The following is a 15,674-nucleotide window of genomic DNA, read 5'->3' on the forward strand; positions in this document are numbered from 1 at the left end:
GATGAAATAAACCAGGCTGGGGTCATTATTATATATTCATTATTATTATGTTCATTTTCTTCTTATTTTAAACAGAATCAACATGAGAGTGTTTATACGAGCCACTAAATGCACCATAGGCCCCATTGGCACCATGCCTAGTGGGTAAGTGGGACCTGCTCTGGGGACCACATGTAGGGACCATGTCCCCACCAGAGAGAGTTCTCCTCCTCCTTCCTTTCCTGAAGGAATGCAGTTTCAAGGCAAGGAGCTGGTCCAAACTTTCTAGCTGGAATCCTAACTCAGGAGGCCTCTCCTTTTCTTGTCTAATATAAGAATAAACTGAGACCTAAGGGGGAAAATTTCATCTGCATCAACCTTCTGCAGGGTTTTAATCACGCTGACTCTTACCTTTTCAGTTGCTAAGCTGTGGGAAAATTATGCCTCCCCAACACTACAGAGCCCTCCTCTTGTTTATGTAAAGACCCCAATTAAGCTAGAAATAGAATTTAGCACTGCAAACATTGTTTAAAAAATGTTAAGACATCCAGTCCAGTGCTCCTGTTCATTATTCACTGCTGAAACCTAATATTAGTAACAGCATGTACTGAGGACCTGGACCATGAATTAATAATGAAGCACTTGTACTGGAAAATATGTGAGCACCTAGTTACTTTCTTTGGCAGGCACCTGGGGGGACGGGAGTTCGCTCTGTCTTACACAGCACTTTCAGTCATAGTTTTACAGGATGAAAGTAGTTAGTTATCAGTTATTTTGGAGGGATTACCTGTCAGGGAAAAGATAACCAAGCATTTATGGACCACCCATTCTCCTTCCTTCTCACTGTCGAACCATTTCTCCTGTGAAACTTTCTCTTTCCTCAAGTACTAAGTCCCATCAATGTTTTAACATGTGTAATTTCAACCATTTCTTCATCTAGTTTACTCCACCATGACATTAAAAATGCCATAAGGACAAAGAAAGAATTGTATAGAGAAGCAATGTGGGACAGTGGCTGAGGACAGAGGTTACAGGCTAAATCAGACAGAGGCTGGAATTCTATCATTAGGGACCAACATATAACAATTGCATGACTTTGAGCAAATCATTTAACTTTTCTGGTCCTTGGTTTTTCCCCGTTAAAGGGGAGATAATAATAACAACTGCCCTTTCTGGATGAATGGAAGGAGTTAGGATGAACATGGGGAAGCACTGAGCATAGTGCGCTCTACAGCGGCATCCCATGAATACTGGCTGTTAACATCCTCGTCATTATCATTTTCCCCATCACTTCCTTGTATCCCTTCTGTCTAGCTCAATAATTAGCACATGCTAATGTTTGTTGTATAAATCATGAAATATATTTTACACACGACCCTTTCATCTAGGAACAATGGCTTCAGAAGGGCAATTTGTTTTGTTTGGCTTGGTTTTTGACAAATTACTTTTCACCTGAGTTTCCTCCTTCTTTGCTGCTTCAGCCCTGCTTCCCAGATGGAGAAGTCTTTGAATATCTTGATAACAGCACGAGAAGAAGGTTTTCCAATGAATTTTCCATTTCTGGCAGGTTTTACTTTCAAGAGAGTTCAGGAGAAATTCTCAGCCAGAAATGATCACAGCACCTATGGGTGCAATCAAGAGAAAGGTAAGCCTGAACATGAAAATGCATTTGTGTAGAGAGGTGTCAAGCATTTGGCTCTGTACATGTTACTACAACTTTAAGGATTATTTGGTTTATTCCTTGCAAGGCAACCCACCTATCCCCTAAGATCAGGTTTTTTGCTGCTTCCTGCACATGTAAAAAAAAACGCCTTTCTACATCTGCAGAAAACAAGCGGTTGTTGTCATCACTATACTTGCCCTGTGAAACCTTAGCAAGGTGATCGAGTTACACATTCCGTTCCTTTCAGAGGAACACAGCATTTCAGCTCATCGTCAGGGCGTTGCTAGCCGTGGACCTGATAAACTTGGCTTTTGAGTTTTGTAGCTTTAGACATCAAATCACTTTTTAAACTAGAATAAAACCCAAAACACTTTTCAAAAACAAAAAAAATAAAAGGAAAAGGAAGGGGTTAGAATTCTCTCTCCTAACGAAAACTAATTCGTGGGGAAAAGTCCAGTTGTTGTTTTCTTTTTAAGCTATTACATAACTGAGTGTAGTCTGTGGTACAGGAAATAATTTTGCTCATGCACCTGCACAGAAAAACCCACACCAACAAGTTTGCTTCAGCCGTCAATCTGTGAGACCAAGAGCTAAGCCTGAAAGCAAAGGTGAAATAAAATACGAAAATTGCACAGCAGCCGCAGAGGAGTCAGCTATCCAGAGGCCCCTGCTGAAACCCCATCTTTAGGGTAGAGTTTCAGACTCATTTTGATGTTTTGGTCACCTGACCCAAGCTCTGAAGCCCAATTGGCCTCTGAGTTTACAGGCTAAGTAATGATGTAACCAGAGTGTGTGGGAACCAGGAGGATGAGACAGATACAATTTTTCCCAGTCATTTATTAGACTTGGCTACTAATTCTGCTTGTTCTTCGGTTTGACTGCTGGTTATCAGGAAATTCGAACTACTTAAAGGACATAATGAGTTTATCTATACTCAGGGTAGAACTTAGTCACATTCATATAACATTAAACCACAGTTACAGAGAATACTAATTTGTGAAATTCAATTATTTATATTTGAATTTGGTAGCAGATAGATTTCAATGTATCTATATTTTATGTGCTCCTCTTTTAAAACTACACATTTTTTATCATCACTTACAATATCATGCTTATGATGCCTAAAAAATCCATCAAAATAAAAATGGTGGGGTATCCGTGATTTTTTCTATTCCTTGTCTTATTTCATGGAGTTTCTGCCTAAACTGAATAAATGTTTATGCTCGTGTAATTTGTCACTATGGCAACTTTTGGCCTGTAAAATGCTGACACTATATCAGAGACAATCAAGCAACCAAGAAATTATCCTTGTTCGACAAGAATAAGCAGAACAAGTTTGGCAGACTTCAGGTATAACCAACACAGCAGGGCAAGGATGCCCAAGGGTAAAAGCATTTGTTGTTCAATCCACACAACTTCATGTCAGGAAAAATGAGAGCATATTCTGGTTTCACAGCAAAAACAGGAGATCCAAAACTGATAGCAACACTTAAAAGGAATATTTTTTCTCTCAATTTCCTAAACCCATTGTCCCATCAAAGAAATCATTTAAGTAATGTCTAACACTCATACTATATTGTCTTTCTGACATGTCAGCATGAATTTGTGGAAAGTTTTCCAACTCATAATTCTGAGCCTCTTAAGGACAGTCTTGCAGTTATACCTCGTGAGATCTCATCAACAGATTTACACAGACAAAAATATGTCACAGGTCTCAAAACTGCTGGTATTGCTGGACTTTATAAGAAACTCCCTGCATGATTTTTTAAATTCATTGATGTTATATTTTTTGGTGGCATTTATACCCATAGAAAGTGTTTAAAATTCTCAAAATATTTAATCTAGTTAGCAAATATGTCTTTAGGAAAGAAATTTCTAAAGAACAGTTCCTTATCATTCTCCTTCTGTGTATCATGCCCAACACATAGGCAACAGATATGGTGTCTGACATCTACTTCAACCTGTTGGGAACTATATCAAACATTCATGGGGATTAGTGTTGGGACTGGTGTAAACATAGCAAACACTGCTGAAAGCACTTACTCACATTTCCATATGTTATGTGGTAAGCAGAGTCATTTAACCGGTGAGATACCCTGGGAGGTGGTATGCAGGTAGCAAGAATTTGGCAGGTGAGAAGTAAACACTCCCTGGATATATTTACCTCACAACACCAACATACCTGCCTAACTTTGCTTCTCCTCAAGAGACAGGTCAAGTTCAAGATAGGCAAGTTCATTATGAAAAGTTTCTACCACGTAGATAAAAATGATTTAGTACTTCCAGGTGCACTGTAATTCTTGGCAGAAAAAGTTAATTCCAGGTGTGTAATCTCCTAAAGAAATCTGTTGTCAAAGCTGGATAAAACCATCACATTAGAAAAATAGAAGTCCACCCATGAAAAAAAGTACAAGGTATGGCTAGGAAAACTCTCTGCTCCATGCAGAAATTACAGCATAAAAGTGAAACTCCCTTTTACTTATGTAAACATTGCTTGGTTTTGGGCATCATTTCAAAAGAGGTAGAGCTGAACATGCACGAGCATATAGAAATACGACATACTCTCGGTGGGAGGTTTGGGGTGGGGCCCGAGTGCCAAGCCAGACTCTAACACACAGACAAAGGAAAAAAGAAGATGCATTTTATAGCTTGCAGATATTTTTTTCTTCATTTTTGTTAAAGCAGCCAGCCAACCAAATAACTCAATCAACAACAACAAAACCAAGATGTACCACAGAGTGGGAAAATGTTGTAACAGCTTGAATAACAAGGGGGCCGTGGTAGGGGTGGGAATGTGGGTGGAGGGGGCAGGAAGGGAGATCCTCATATTATGGAATATTTAAACTTTGTAATTCAATGCACATTTATTAATTGATTTCCTTTTAGGAGGCACTTATTTATGACAGGTTTATGAACAATATAGCATGTACAGAGCACTGAAGTTCTCCCATGACTTGTTTTTATTTCCATATGTTCAGATGAAATTAATATCATATTTAATAGTTGCTCTTGAAGTGTTTGCCAGCGCTGTATCCCTCGGGAGTTGTTACCACCAGATTAATATGCTGTGGGTCACTTAATTTAAAAAACCACATTATAGAGGCATTATGTGATTAGATGTACTGCTTTTACAAGCCAGTTGGGGTGTGTACTTTGCATCTGGTTCAGAAAGACTGGTGAGGCCAACTTATGAAGACCTCCAACCTGGAGTCTCGGAGAGGCCAATGATTGTACAGACATAAGCACAAGTAGAGAAAAATGTGTCCTCCATCTACTATCAGAAACTGCTTTCAAAACAGGACCTAAAAGGAGCACCTCACTGAGTAAGAAAGGGGCTTTAACAGTGGGTCGGAACTGGCTGCTCCAGAGACGGGAGGTGCTATCAATTCTGCATCAGGTCTGCTTCTCACAAAATACTCACAGTGAATAGAGAATTATGCTATTTCCATATTGTGCTATCAACACCAAGTTTTATCCATTGTAAAATATTTTACTTGTGAATTTAAATTATGCTCTTTACTCTCCCTTTAAACACGTTCAAAGCTAGGCATTGGATAGACCACCCAAAACAACAGGAAGCATGCCTTTTGAGTGAGCAGGAGGAATTTGCCATAGGCTCCAAGGACACCCTGGAGGAGGATGCCTAGCACTTCCTGCAGGAGTTTTAAGTGGCATCAAGTGCAGAGGCCCCAAGCAACACAGAAGCATCCATCATCATTTATGGTCCACTACTGATTATCTGTAAGGAGATAATTCATTTAGGCTTTCTCCAGGCCAGGCCCAAAGAGGCCTCAGGCTACCAACAGGAGGGGAAGAAACCCTGAAAGGCATCCCGGGTGGGATATTGTGAGCTGGAGAACCTGTGTCTGAGGTACACTGTGGGTATTTCTAGTTATGTTCACAGTCAAATTAAAATACTGTTTCCCCCTTTACTAGAACAAATCTGCAGTAGTTATTTGTCCTTTGAACTGTCCTGGACCTTCACAAATACAGTGCACAGAAATGATTGTTTAAAAAATAAAGTCATTTTGTTCATTCCTTTAAATGGTCAATGATACAGTTTTTTTTTTTATCAACTGTAAGTTGAACTGATCAATTGTGAAGTACATTTCACTATGTAAAGGAAAATAAATTTATTAGGAGTCCAGACAGTATGAGATGAATTGGACAACAAAAATAGTATGCCGGTGGGTTTGCCAAAACAGAGGATTTTCAACAGCCTCCCTGAAATTTCAACTGAGACCTTATTCCCTGGAGGAAGGTGAAGTCTTGGAGAAAGGCAGCTCCAGTGGCTGCTTTTGAAGCTTGTAGGTGTCAGCAGTGAGGACCACAAGTCTTTCAGTCCAACCACAACTATCTGGGTTTGCTCATTACTTTATTTTCTTTTAATCTGAAACAACAGGAAAAACATATGGAAGTGAAAAAGGGAGGAGTGAAAAGATGATACTCTTTGTATTTGCTTCTATCATTTGCCACATTTCCAAAATACCAAGGTTCCTAGTCTCCAGAGAACCAATGAATCCTTCGCTCTGTTGTTCAGTCCTTTATTTGATAAAGAACTAATAATTCCTAATGGCTGAATAATTACTGGAAACAATTTCCATTTTCTTGCATTTGTATCTTTAAGTGGATAAAAGGTGGAAATCACTCTCAATTTGTACTGATCTAGACATTTGGAATACTGTCCCAAACTGTGTCACCCTGAGTGGGTCACAGAGCATCTCTGTGTGTGTTTCCTTATGTGTAAAAACATATTATTTCACCTGTCAAATTCATGAGGTTGTTGAGAAGAATTAAGTGAGCTCATGATCATGAGAATGTCTTCAAAAATATGAAGCATTGCAACAAATTCAAGGAATGGCACAATTACTAAATGATGATGACAGCAATGAGAGAAGATGCAGGCAGAAACTGTGTGTATCTATGAAATTATGGCTTAGTATTTGTCATGTGGGAATTTTTCTATTTTTTACCATTCGGAACTGAGATACTAATAAAAATTATGAGCACAACGGTGACCCTTGAATGAAACATGTTTTAAATATGCAATGTCTACTTTTCAATAGAAAATTCATAATATGCATATTTTTACATTTACTAGAACTACAAAAGGTAGCAAAAGACATTAAGGCAAAGTGCACAACATTTTGCAGGCTCTGGAAAGTATCTTCCCCTGTTTTGCCTCCAGGAATCCCTCCTCTTGAATGATGCTTGGGAAGGCCCGTTAATTGTCATCTTTAGACCTTTAGCTGAGTTACAGTCTGTCCTATTCAAGTGCTATGATTTCTGTCACAAAGGTGAAATATACATGCTTCTCAGTATCATCACCCAAGAGATTTCACTTCTGACCCTCTGGGTCTGCCTCAAGTGGCTACTAAGTGATGGAAGGATGAAAAAGAGGAAGAGTGTGTAACAGTGAGAAGTAAAACTATGCCCTAAGAACACCTGTAGTTTCTCTAGTTTAACCCCTATGGGAATAAAGGCTTAATTTTGCGATCTCAGTTACTTCCCTGCTAAGCAAATGCACTATAAAAATTTTATCTTTCTAGAGATGTGCACATATATCTGTCCACAGTACCCTCCCATCACTAAGACAAAAGAAAAGCATATTGATTTTCCTGGAAACTTACATACCTTTAAGTTGGCTAGGTGGAAATCTTCTTTTTAAATAGGGAGCTATGTCCTGCTTAGGTAGCAGAAGTTGCCATAAGAGCTTTAATTGATAAGACATTCAAGGACAAAAGCACTAGGCCAAAATCAGATGCAAGGGGCAGCTTCTTGGGGTTGCTCTAAGATGAATGGCAATTATTTATACTCTGCCTTGTGGCTCAGAAACACAAAATAAGGCTGGGGCAAGAAGAGCAATGCTATCCATGGAGAAATGAGATTTACAGCCTTCTGGATGGACAGATTTATTTTTTTTTATTTTAATTGATGTTCAAGTACAGTTTTCTGCCTTCTACTCCCATCCCAACCCACCTCCTCCCAGCCCTCCCTACCTCCCTCCTGTTCCCACCACCACCCCTTGTTTTTGTCCATGTGTCCTTTATACTTGTTCCTGTAAATCCTTCCCCTTTTCCCCTGAAATTTCCTCCCCTCTCCCCTCTGGTCACTGTCTGACAGTGGATGGACAGATTTAGATTATCCCTGTTTTTAGCTAAGTAAATTACTCTGTGGAGGGAGGGCAGTGCAAAACTTGTGCCTTGTTTCTCGTTCAACTTCAATATCCTATGCTAGGATTTCAAGAACACTTGCAATCCTCTTGCATCCCTCCTTTTGCCCATGATATTCCTTGTCTACAGCAGGCACTTTCAGCTCTGCCAAGAGTGTCTGTGAATCTGTGCTTGGACATCAGGACCTTGCCCAGGAGCTTTGCTAATTATCCTGACTCCCCCTGCTGGCAGGTTTAACTACAACCCAAATGAAAAATCCTCCTTTCATTTGAACACAGAAACTGTTGTGTAAAAACATTTTTCAAGTGAATCCACATAGTAAAAGAATAGGTCGACAAAAGCAAAAATTCTTTAAAAGATGGTGAATATTAACATGAGAATGTAACTTGGTATAAAATAAATAAATTGTAGGCTTGCTATTATTTCTAAAAGCAGTTTTTAAAATTAGATTTGTGAACTATAGAATAGATCCGTTGGTCTAATTTCTCCCTCATTCTCTTTTTGTCCCCACACCCCTTCTCATTTTTGTGGTTTGCGATATTTCCCTTTGTCTCTAAGCTCTAGACTTCTACTTAATAAGCACCAATAAAGATTGGATGTTATCCTTAAACAGTGGTAGCATTCCCCACCTGCTAATTGCTTTATTTGTACTCACTGTTTCCGCCCTCTCATCAACAGGGGCTTTAGCATAAAGGGCAATGAAGTAGAATGTGATGAGGCGAACAGGAGCCAGCCGAGTGAATGCTTCTATAATTACACAGTAGCCTGGAGTAGCTCTTCTCAAATCAAATTATGAGCCTGGATTACCTAAAACTCTCAGGACACAGCGCAGGTTTTCATTTGTCTGCATGTTACTGTTGACAAGCAGCCGTCTTTCCTCCTGCCCTTATTCTTCACAGGGATCATCAAAGCTCCAGTCCCAATGTCCCATTCCCAAAGCAATGAGACATCGTGGAGAATGTTGTTTTCTTAAATGGCTCACCTGACCCTGTGTGTTTTATAACTTTTTAAATTTTATTTTAGAAGAAATGTTTCTCATGTTTATAACCACCCCTTCATTTGCATATCAAAGTTTAATCCCAGCTGAGTTTATTCATGATTCTTTGGCAAATATTTATGCCTTGTCAACATCCCAACCACCCATAAGGCAACTGGAACAAAAGTCACCAGGCCTGGGCAATGTTTGGCTCCTTGTTTGAACACCTGACCATCCCCTTGGAAATGTACAATACACCGGAAATAACAGTAATAAGAGGACCAGACTCAAGGTTACGCCAGCTGGAATAGGTACTCAAAGCTTCAGCTGCCTAGCCGTGTGGCCTCAAACCAGTCGCTTAAGTTCTCATTTTCTCCATCTGCAACCCAAGGAGATTGTACTAGATAATCTCTAAGCCCCTTCTTGGTCTATGGTTTCAAATATTCATAAGTATAATATGGATAATGTACACAGGAGACAGTGCAGATTTGATTACAGTAACTAAGCAAAGCAAGATAACAAGCCATTTCTCAAAGGGTTTAAATGGTTATTAAATCATGATCTGGTGTGTCCTAGATCAGGTCAAAAAGTAAACAAAGTGTGGTAAGGCTTGGCTGGTGGGTGGATCCTGGAGACAGAGTGGCAGTTCAAGTTCAGTTCTGCCAGGCCCTGTGCAGTGTTGGGGCGGTCCACCAAAGCTTCTGAGAAGGATGCACTAGATGATCTCTAAAGTTGTTCCCAACATTGAAATTATGGCTCGAACAGAAAAACATTCAAATCGCTTATTCCAATATGTAATATTCAGTAAATTTTACTCTATATTCTTGAAGAAAAATGAATATTGTTCTGAATAATTATGAAACAAATATTCTCTGTTCCATATTACTCTGTACTGAAGAATATTCAGTTGGTTTACAAACATGTATTTAAGCAGTCATCCTGATGGGGAAAACAAGTAAGATTACAACCAACACAAAGGTAAGGAAATTTTTCAGATATAGTCATCATAGTGATATCATACGCCAATTTGTTAAGAAGGCTCTTAACTACCATCAAAAAGATAACAAAATTTTATCTTCACAGCTAAAATGTTCATTTGGAAAGTCACACCAAACTCAACTGAAAACATCATTTGCATGTCCATTTTTTAAAAAAGCTATATGTTTCCTATGTCAAAGCCTTTGCAAAGCCATTCACTAACTAAGAAGTCACAAAACAAGCTGAGTTTCAAATTGATTCCACTTGAGGACTAAAAAACTTAATGATGCAAATTCTATATTGCTATCCCTAATTTAGAAAACTATAAATATAAGTGCTAACACCTTCTAAGGTCTACTTTCCCTGTTTACTTAAAACACAAGCTATACCCACAAGACTAAAAACACCTAACCAGTAAGATCTGAACAGAGCCACTCAGTGCATGAAATGACAATGGCCCCAACATGGACATGGTCCTTGTTCTGAACTACTATTGCCTCCTTTGTGAGGTTAACTGAGATGGATGGGCAAAAGAACACCACTTGGGAATGCATTCAGTAAGCAGATTACAAAAGAATTTAGAACTTCCAAGTGTACAAATTATACACATGCCTGCATGTATACTTTGCAGGAATTTGATTTCTGGTATTTCAAGTCAAACCTGTAGCTCCCATTCCAGAATTTCCCTGAAACATCTGAAGAACTTTAAACCTACTTTGCAAACATGAAAGGCTAAGATTAGCCCATTTGAGGTCTGTTCTTAACCACTGTTTTTCTCTTTTATTTGTAATTTAAGCAGGCAGAGAAAATAAATTTCACTAAAAGTTAATTATATAGTATTTGCCATTTTCATTATAATATCCTCTTTTTTCTATATCATTTATTTGCCATTAACAACACTACATCTCACTCGTTGGTCTCATTTGGGTGGAAATATATATGCATGCATCGGTGTATAATATATATTTTATATACATACAATATGTATTTTACACACACATATATATACATAGTGTGACAAAGGAGGTATTGCTTGGTTTTCAGGCTGTCCTTTCTAAAAAACAATGTAGTTCTTTTTGTGGCTCCATTTTCAATCAGCAACTTACTCTCAAAACTTTCTCCTAAGTAAGCCTATAACGTGTTCTGGAATGGGACAATGGTCGCATCCCCAGTACCTGAAAGCAGGCTATGGTCGCCACCCTGGTTCCACGTTTCCTTATCTGATAACCTTAGAAAACCACCTAACCTCTCACTATGCCTCAGTCTCCTCACCCATAACAGCATCTATTTCATGGGATTGTTATGAGGATTAAGTGGGTTTTTACATGAAACAAATTTAGAATAGTACCTACCACATAAGAAGTATTAGACAATTAGATATTACTATTGATTTAGTTATTATACCTTACTTTAGTTAGAATTAAAAGAGCCATAATGGCTAACAATGGCTAACTGGGCTACCATATTAGACAACACCATTATAGAGCATTTTGGACTCATACCTTGACTTGAATGCATGGCCCTGAAATGTACTACCTTTATAACCTTTACTCTCAGGGGCTTCGGTTTCTTAATATGTAAAGTAGAAAGAGTAATACCTATCACCTAGAATAAATGTAATTATATTTGTAAAGGGCCTAGTATATTGTACCTTATAAATACTATTTTCTTGATTCTCTACCCTCCTCTAAATTGGTATTATTTGGACAGAAGAGCTTTTAGAAGGACCAGACACAAAGCAGAGAGACACTTTTAGCTCTTTTTAGATTTCAAAACAAAAAATACCAGTTCCTCAATGTTCTCACTTCCTTTACTGTAACTGTCAGTCTTGAATGAAAATGTGATGTTCTGTTTTGACAGAAACCCCTGAAATGCCTGAGCATCTCTCAAAAGGCACACAACTAAGAGAATCCTTAAGACTCTCTCACACTCGGAGAGCTGCACATGGGGTCCCCAGCAGGCTGTGGCCGTGGAGAGCCCATTTGTTAGTACCCCCCTGGACAGGGGGCCGCAATCCAGGCTGCCTCTTGTTGCCCCTATAAAAAAGCAATCACTGTGGGACAATGTTCCAATAACCTTGTGATCTGGCATCTGCCTTCATCAAAGAAATGATCTCGAATAGCTGGGTGTCCCCAAGATAACCTCCTTATATTCAAAAGTTCTCACAATTACATTTCTAAAAGGTGGTAGAAGAAATTCTCACGTATCATGAAAAAGAAGTGCAGTCTTTTTCAATACCTTCGAGGATGTGCTCCTAAGGGTCTGGGATACAGGACATCAGGACAAACCTGAGAAGATAATTGCAAGCCTGGGTCTAGAAGGAAGGACTTTGAAAGTACAGATTGTAGGATCAGCATTCCTAAAATTGGAACTTGACTTCAGAAGGGCAGGATGGGGTCCAAAATACTTTGTCAGCAGCCTCAGCCCTTTTCTGAAGTTATCCTTTCTGGTGAGAAAACCTTTTACTGTCAACCTTGTATTTGACGCTTTAAAGATTTTAGCCAAATTGGTTCCTTACCAGGTCCTGAATATAAAGATTTTCTGAACATTCACAGCTTTGCGTGACTAATGTATCATGATTACAATCCAAAAATAGGAAAGACCACCTATCTATTCAACTGTTATATTAATAACCTGTATGCCGGAAAAAATGGGGGAAGGGAAAGGAGGAGAGACGAGAGACACATAGATGGGAAATACTGATTTCATCCAACTCTGGGCTAATATATACCAAGGGAAGAGAACCCCCCTCAAAAGATGCCCAAATTATGCACGACGGCAGGGTGCAGTGGCAAAAGCAGTGGCTTGGTGCCACAGCTCCACTCCCCATCACTCAGTGACTGTGAGATTTGGGTCCAGTTACTGGATTTTTTTTTAAGCCTCAGTGTCTATAATATGGAGATAATACTACTTTACATCAAGAATTACAAGGATTAATTAGACAATGTATAGAGTGCTTAGCACAATAACAAAGTCAATAAAGATTTGTCTTCTTCACTCCTTAGGCACTTTTAAAGGATATTATGATCATTCTGCTTAGCTTCCACAGTTAGCACAGGATATCCAAAAGTATTTATATAACCTTTCACCCAGATTTCAAAAATGAATGAGTCGTGTATTAAGCCAGGATACCAATTTCAGAAAATATTGAAGTTTTGGGATTTAGTACTCCCAGGCCTTAAATAAAGTTCAGGTGATACAGATTTGATTTTTTCCTGATGCATGACTTAAGAGGAATAAGAAATCAATAATATAGGCATTGGGCACCATTTATCAAATGAGCACAATTTCTTTTTCCCTGAACAGCATGTTATTTGCTACCAAGGACATTTTTTCCACTATGGGTCTTGACTACATCAACCCTCTTCTCCTCTAGGACTTCTTTTTCCATTTGAATAAGCAATAAGATCCTTGTAAATGGCTCCTGAAACCTCCTTTGGGTCACAGTTAGACCCAAGGATGGCCCCACTTCCTGTGTTTCTACCTGCGTCCCTTGACCTGCTTTTCTCCTGCCCACTCGGCCCTCCTCTTGTCCCTTCACTGCACAAGCCCAACTCTGAGTGGGCCTCGGTGTTTCAGATGGAATTAAACGGAGTGGAAAGAATTAAAAGAAAATGACTTTCAGGACTATTTCAATTCTGCAATGTTGTCATTTTAAAGTTATAAAATCCAACTTTCTAAACCATCGCTTCCTCCCCCTCCCATCAGGGTCATTCTATTCTTTTCAACAAGTACCAGAATAAGAATGCACATCACCCCGCATACACTTGCCTGCACAAGGTCTTATCCAGAATAAAAAGTAAACCTCTTCAGTTTTTCATTACTTAAGACTGTGATTTACAAAAATTCTTCCTGATCTTTAGCCACTTCCCTCGCAGAAGCACCCAAGCCCTGCACCGAGCATGTAATCAGCACACCATAAACACCTGTTAATTGATTGACAATGTTAATATTATTCATTCTTTTCATTTCACATACTTGTTCAGTGTTTTTACCTGTTGTCTATTTATCCTCTACGCCTACCTCCATTGTTGTTTTCTCTAAAACTACAAGCTGCGAAGTGTAGGAGCCACATTTCTTTGAGTCATTGTGGATAATGGGCTGTAGAGAGATGCTTAAACAGGCTTTTCAATTGATTGATTAATAGAACGATTGATGGATGGATAGAGGAAAGGGTGAATGCATTACAGCATTCTCCATTTGCTATTCCAACAGACTAAACTTACCAAAGGGGTCCTGTTCTGCCCTTGCCCCCTGAACAAAGCGGTGGAGGTAGGTGAGTGAGAGGGTCAAGGAACAGCCGTCCCTACCGCACACAATAGAAGAGGGTCTTGCAGAGGATGCAGCTTCTTCTCCCACTAATTGCTGCAAAACGTCTTTTGAGGCAAGGTGGTTATTTTCTATTATTCTTTGGTCATTTTCTTAGGAACTTGTATTTTATAAGTTGTAAAAGGAAAAAAACTAACAAGCACTATACTTTTTTAAACTCCACACTTTTTAATTTTGAGTCACAGTAAGTGCAATTAATTCCCCTGCAGTTGATAACTTATTTATTCATTGTCTCGTATACATTCAGTCTATAGATAGACTTTGTTTCATAAATCCAAAAAAGGGATAAAAGAGAAACACAAAATATTTAAATCTTTAAATTGCCAGATTTAATTTAGAAATTTAGAATGCATGCTAATTTCAAGTCCAACCTTAGAGTTCTTGGACTCAAATATATAAAAAAAAAATTTTCCCGGATTGTTTTAACCAGATAGAGGAGCAGACAGGACTAGACACATGGAGGCAAGCAAAAGCTCTCTGGGTTATCACGAATTCTGGCTAGAGATACAGAGCCATCTCTCTGTTCATGTTTATTTCTGCCAGTGCTACATGTAATGTGCAAGGGGGGTGAGTTCCCCAGAAGCTCCACCTTGTGGGCCCTTCTGGGGCACTAACTAAAAATCCATTACTCTTTCTGCCACTCAAGAAAACATATCAGAATCTCATACATGAGTAAATTAGGATAGAGTCCAACTTATTTTTTAATTGTTCACTCATTCATTTATTTTGAAAATATGTATTGAGTACCTACTATGTGCCAGGTATGATTCTAGGCACTGCAGATACATAGGTGAGAAGATATAGAAGTTCTCTACTCTCACAAAACTTATATTCACATAGTTGGGCCCTTTCTTTGCTAGTGATTAATTGGATATGGTGCACAACAGTACACTCATCCCTTCTCTTTGGCTCCTTAGCGCTGTTCTCTGGGCTATAGAGAGAATAGACAGAAGTAGGATCTGAGCTAATGGAGGGATCTAACTCAATCTTCAACAAATCCTCCATGTCCATTATGCACAAGAGACTGGCCCAGGTGATGCCTGTGCCCTGTCCTTCAGCACTGGGACTACCACAGGAATATGGCTCTATAATGACTCTAGAAATCTCCATTTGCCATAGACGGTAATTGAGACTCATGGATCTTAGCAAGGCTTAGTATGCCATTATAGAAGAATGTTTCACCATAGATCAGTGTTAGGGTGTAAGTGAAACAAAACCAGTTTATAAAACATATGTAGTATAATACAGTTTTGTTTAAAGACAGAGTAATTATGCATAGAAAAAGATGGCTAGAATGTACAGCAACCTGTTGGCAGTGGATGGCGGTGGTGAGGGCCATGGGTGCTGTGCATGCATGAATGCATGCATGCATGCACTTTTCAATGCCCTCTAAATTTTCTACATTAAAAGTATTTACTAAATTCCCACATTGGCAGGGGAAAAATTTCACTCCTCCCAAAGACTACATCAAATATTACTGCCACAAAGGAGCCAGTCCCCCTGTCCAGGTGGCCTCCTTTTGTAACTTAGGAGGTGATGTTATTTGGCCTTGCCACACTTGGAACAAAGCCCTGGA

The sequence above is a fragment of the Phyllostomus hastatus genome, unplaced genomic scaffold (assembly GCF_019186645.2).
Source record: "Phyllostomus hastatus isolate PE091 unplaced genomic scaffold, TTU_PhHast_1.1 phas_contig_86, whole genome shotgun sequence".
NCBI classification, from domain to species: domain Eukaryota; kingdom Metazoa; phylum Chordata; class Mammalia; order Chiroptera; family Phyllostomidae; genus Phyllostomus; species Phyllostomus hastatus.